This window comes from Rhea americana, unplaced genomic scaffold (assembly GCF_003343005.1).
Source record: "Rhea americana isolate MKP2758 unplaced genomic scaffold, rheAme1 scaffold_57, whole genome shotgun sequence".
NCBI lineage: Eukaryota > Metazoa > Chordata > Aves > Rheiformes > Rheidae > Rhea > Rhea americana.
In genome coordinates, this window is record NW_028186723.1 from 3,766,953 (window position 1) to 3,772,952 (window position 6,000).

The following is a 6,000-nucleotide window of genomic DNA, read 5'->3' on the forward strand; positions in this document are numbered from 1 at the left end:
TAAAAAAATAATAATAATAACGCTACGTTCACACATTTTAGTATTTATATTGTGAACCAGAGTGGCCTTCAAGTAGGTTGAAAGCCTTTCCATGCCAGATCAACTAGGGATTCCACATCAGCATTTCAACCCTCCTTATTCAATCAAAAAGTTAGTACATCTGTCAAGGAAAGCAAATGTCATTCTTCCTTTCTTTCTTTCATACTAGAGAGGCAAGTCTTTGTTGGTACAGGCACAAGACAAAGCTTAAGTACAAAAAACAAAAACAGAAAAACCCAAAAAGCTCTTGCTAATTATTATTAGCTTTTCATTCCCAGATGAAATAAGCTATCTTAACGATGTCATTTTTTGCTGGTGGAAGTATATATCTGCCCTTTTGCCAGGTATATCATTAGATAGAGACTTATACCCTACAGCAAGACTACACTAGAAGCTCTAAAGGGATCGCTACTGCTGCATTCCTGATCACAGTATATCTGGAAAATGAAGAATCTGGCTGAGTCTGTTGCACAAAGCATGTCTCAAACAGCAACAATTTTCCTATAAGAAAAGATTGGACAAGACCTATGAATTGCTGTTAAGAGTACAAACAAAAGATTAAACAGGGTCAATTTTTCTCTTGCTCCCAATTTTAGGCTCAGAAATCCTTTCCACTCACCCCATGCAGTCTCTATTTCAGTAGCATGAGGTATGACATTGGTAGCACTAGTCACATACAAAATTCACACTGGTGTTTGGACAGTATTTATGTATCTCCTAGTCCTCCACAAAAGAGGAATGAAGCTGAGGAACTTCTCCATTATTGGTTTGTGTAAAGGTGAATGTGTGTATGTGTGTGGCCATACCCTGGAAGAAGCAGACAGTTCTGGCTGCATGAACACTAATACTGCAAGGGAAAAAAAAAAAAAAAAAGAAAAAAAAAAAAGGAGTTACCTTAGACTTCAGGGTAATTGATCATGTTTAAGACAGTGAACAGAAAACACAGGTTTAAATCCTGCTTTGCTTTACAGTGATAGAAGTTGAAAGAAATATTAGCACAGAGATACAGAAGTCCTCAATCCAAATACTATCAGAACAGCAGAATTTGATCTCTTCTCTGTGGATCTGGGGATCCACAGAATTAAGTTGCCTTTTTCAAATCCCTTCATACCCTCCTTTTGAAAAGGGATCAAAGTGAGAAGTAATTCCAGGTGACTACAGGCAATAAAGAACATCAAAATGGATACTGCTGGGTTTCATAACAAAAGACGTATGTGACATGCTCAAGTGTCTTGATTTGGAATCCTATCAATACAATACTGTATGACACCATCACTACATAACAGTGATGGTCTTTCCTCCTTCCCCTTTCACCTGCAGAAATTAAATCACTAGCACTGGCTCCCACATGCTGAATAGTGACATTAGATAATATGTCAGAACAAGCTATACTACACAGAGCACTATTCAGGCCACCCATTAATATTAGATGCCTAAGTACTTATATGCATATTCAAGCAGTCTTGTGTAGAGGAGTTTGAATATGAGATAGAACGTACTTAACACACACTTACTTATAACTAATACAGAAATACTATGGGGAAGTAAATGTTCCAGACTTAAAACATGAAATCTACAGTTATGATTTCTTGTGCTTATTTACTGAATTGGAAACAAATACATGAATAAAAGATCAATTTTAATCAGATCTGTAAAAGGGCACACAAAGGATTTTTCCTGTACAATTCAAAACTTGCATCCTGCCATCTCCTAGCTTACTGGAAACTGGAAAACAAAATTAAACATACCGCTACCTGATAAAGTCTAACTGTTAAGCTCATACCAAAATGTTTGCCTTTAGAAGTTTGAGAAACAGATATGATTGAACATATGAAAGTAAGGTGGGAGAACAGTTTTAAATTCTAATAAATGAAGAATTCATTCAAGCGGGATGGGTTCTGCTGGGGAACGATGACTACTGCCAAGACCCACACACAGGTGCATGGAGAAAAGCTACAGAACAGATGACTACAGAGGGAACATAACCCCCTGAACCTATCCTGAACAAAGATATTGCTCTGGCCATAAAAATTACCTCTCTGTCCCAGAGAAGAAAACATTTGTCAAGTCACATCAAGAACTTGTTAATATGTTTAAAAGGTACTACTCTGAGATACTTCTGCCAGACTTGTAGTCTGTTCTTCTGAAGATACACAGTATTCCCACATTCAAAGTTTTTGGCATGTTTTATAAACAGACTGAACAGATCAAAAAAAAAAAAATCACACAGAGGCACAACGTTTGGGACTAGGGACTGGAARTCATCATACTTCACCATGTAACACCAACAAAAGTAGTAAGATAAGATCATTAAAACCACTGAAGAAAATCTAGGCAATATAAACAGGATTAGTATATCTGTAAGTAACAATAGTTAACTACTGTAATTCAGGAAAGCAATCAGAAATTTGACAATGGTAGTTGAAATTTAGGTTTATCTAGTTTATAACTCCAGGTATTTTGGTTGTTGACTGCTGTTCGCAACCGTACAAAGATGTGGTGACGGCTGAAGACAATTCTTTATCTTAAATGACAAAGTACCTGCACTACCAATAAAACCACAGATAAACAAAGCCAGTCTTCCAAGCAGGTATTAGTCTCTGCTTTGATGCAATGGTTATTCTGGTTTTCTATGGTTCCTCAGGTTCTACAACAAACCATTTACAATGCAAAGTTTTGCACATGTGATTTTGTTTCAATTTTAAGTCATAGCTGTAGGAATTACAAGGATCAGTTGAATGGAAATGGTGACTTGCTGGAAATACCACTTAAAGTACATTTAGATAATACTAAAATTTAGAGTAGTTTATCTCAGCAAATTATTTCAGAAAGTTATTTAYAGGACTAAGCCCAAATGATACTTTAAATCCTAAACATCATCCGTACAGATATCACATTTCTTCATGATACTCAACTTAAACTTGGTAACAGAGTAAGCCAGAGAATGATCAGTATCAGGTATCTAAAGTGTAATACACAGGACTTGGAAAATTCAGCATGAGTGAAAGATAAGTGTATCATGCACATAGACAGTTTCGGTGTCCTTGTCGCCATTCAGAGCTATGTCAAACAGCCAAGTAAATTTGTCCAGACACCAGTCAGTGTCACAGCTGTCAATGAGAATTGTGTGAGTAGCAGTGAAATACCTGCCTCAGATTCAATCTACTGACCTCGTTCAGGAAAAGTACAAGCAGTAGTTGAAACATTACAACAATTAACCATGTACACTTCTGCCTTCCCCTTTATCTTTCACATCCTCTCCAGGCCAGTTCAGTTAATGGCTGTTATGTGTCAGGTGAGCTTCTCAAGACTAGAAAAATACATCCTGAAAGAGGAACCAAACAAGGTCTACTGAAAATTCTCTGAAACTCCTTCAAATCAATGGGAGATTTTTCAAAATTTAACTACAGTCATTAAATATTACAGTAACCTGAAATTTTACATCACCTTGAATGCAATAAYAACTAAGACTCCTGAACAGTATGGATGCCTGTTACCCCTTATATTCAGAGTGAGCAGATCCTTCCATCAACTACATTTTCTTTCCAGGTAATACTATTACCTACACTGGAAACAGTAAAGAAGAAAAAAAGATTACAAGCAAGGGCTTTTCCTCTTCTTACATGCTTCTTGTTCTCTACTGAGCATCCTAAAACTATTTGAAGAAAGTTGTTAATATCTAAAAGAGCTTCCTTTTATCTTATAATCAATATCAATGGAGGCTGAACTGTACATTCAAGCTTAAAATACATAAAAAGGAAGCAAATTTACTTACCAGCAGTAACAATATTTAGATCATTATTGTTAGGATAATTATAAGTACCTCATTACCTTTTCATCACTAAGACTTTTTATTTTCAGCAGTTCATGGATTTGGGACTTGTTAGTTAACATAATTTAACTATGGTGTCCTACCATAATACTGCATTATTTCAGATACAAAAAAAAAGAATACAGAGGAGTAAGTATTTTCAAAAGTTTTCCCACTCAATTTTTTTCCTCAAGTCATACAATCACAAAAACATTTTGTAGTCTTACAGCATCATACTAAAACTTCTACATTTGGGGGAAAAACATAATAAGAACACCTTATAGGACACAATCTGCCTGTTACAGTTTCTATTTCAACAGCTTAAGTGGATCTAGGACAGCTAGTACTTGAGTTACAGTATCTTTTCCTTGAACTAATTCCTAGAGTGTCATAAACTTCATTAGATATTAAAGGATACTATGACTACTAGACAGAAGACTTTCGGATATCAAAACTGAAACTCTAGTTTTACTGAAGTCAATGAAAAAGTCCTAACCAATTTCAAGAAGACTAGGATGCCTGTGAAAAATAATCCAAATTTTCTATTTTAGCAACGAATTGTGGGCACTTTAGCATCAGTCATTTTGGCACAAGCCACTCTTCTTCTGGAGCTAACAGTATCAGTGTAAAGTAGCAAGGTCTATCAGCAAAATCAGATTTTTAGTGTCATTTTTTTGGTCCTGCATTATCGAAGCACGTAACTATGCGATCATCATAAATTTTAGAATAACTATAATCATTAAAAATCAGAATCTAGCAGGGGCAGCAGATAACCATAAAATGACACTGCCGAGTGTGCCAGGAATAAGGAATACAGAAGTGCCAAGACAGGCAATCATAAGTATTCAGCTAAAATTTGGTTAAGGAAAGCTCCTGCTACACAGCGAAGATGACTGAGTGAATTTATAGTTTGAAATTACTGCAGATCGATACCCTTTTTCTGTAATTAATTCCAACTCCCCACTGAAAGTTCACATCCTTTCAAAACAGAGCCCTTCCCAGGTTCCACAGGGTATAGGCACAATGCTATAGGAGCTGTAGCATCAGCCACACTGCTAGTATTTTGTGCATACAGTGTATGAAGCTATGAAATAGGAGGTACTCTGAAACACATCTACAGATACACATCTACAACTCAAATAGCTGGTAATGCCGATTCTTTCAATGTTGTCTGTTAAATGGTTAGGCAAGGAATGAATATAGAAACTTTGTTAGACCAACTTAGACCAGGCTTGGGAACAGCCTGACCAGTAGAGTTAGAGAAACAGGGTACCTTTTGAGCATGTAAGCCCCTTCTTATGTCTCTTCTTGCAGAATATGAAATATTACATTGTTTAAAGTTTTGTAGCTGAACTGTGCACTCAACAACCTAAATATCTATGAAGTTGAAGCACTGGACTTTTCTACAAAAGCACCAGGTACAGACTCAGAAGAGGAACCAGATCAGCCCAAAACAAATGCTTTCTTTCATTTGACTGCTGTTACAAAGACTTTACAGAAGCTTATGGCATATCAAGCCTAGCCCTGACCTCTCACTGGGAAGTCAGCACACTGATAAGGAGGCAAATGGAGGAAATTTATTGGGAAGGTCTAACATCACACCCAACAATGCACAATAGGAAAACTGAAAAGCAATTCAGAAACAAAAAGGACCTTCATATAAAATTTAGCATTCATAAGAAGACCACCAGACAACCGGACTTTTACCTCTTGGAGTTGGCCAGTATTTCTGCTTAAGCATGTATGACTAAAGGATGCACAGGGGACAGGTGTCCAAGTTCACCAATATCCGTTCCTGTTCACTGACAGCAGGATTAATACCCCAGGTTAGTTATATACCTTTTCTCAGTACAAAGCCTCGACTAGGTTATCAGCATTCACAGCTTACGTGCTACAATACATCACCATCCCACCGACCCAAATTCACGCTCGCCCACATCGATGCCAGCACCGACCCAGCTGCAGCAGGAAACACACAGAGCAGGTGTGGGCAGGCGAAGGAGCACTGACAAGGGGAAGAGCCAAAACGTTTCAGCTCCTTTTTTAAGGCTTCCTATCCCTGCCCGGACAGGGAAGGGACAAACGCAACCGCGGGGCCCGGCCCGGCCCGGAGACGCCCGGGCCTGGGGAGCCGCGGGCGCGGCGCCCGC

General features: G+C 37.9%; 1 protein-coding gene across 1 annotated transcript in view; it reads right to left on the reverse strand.

Moving 5' to 3' along the window:
• Nucleotides 1-6,000, reverse strand: part of SHTN1 (shootin 1) — a 65,804-nt gene that overhangs the window by 59,435 nt on the left and 369 nt on the right. The gene's annotated exons all lie outside the window — the stretch shown is intronic.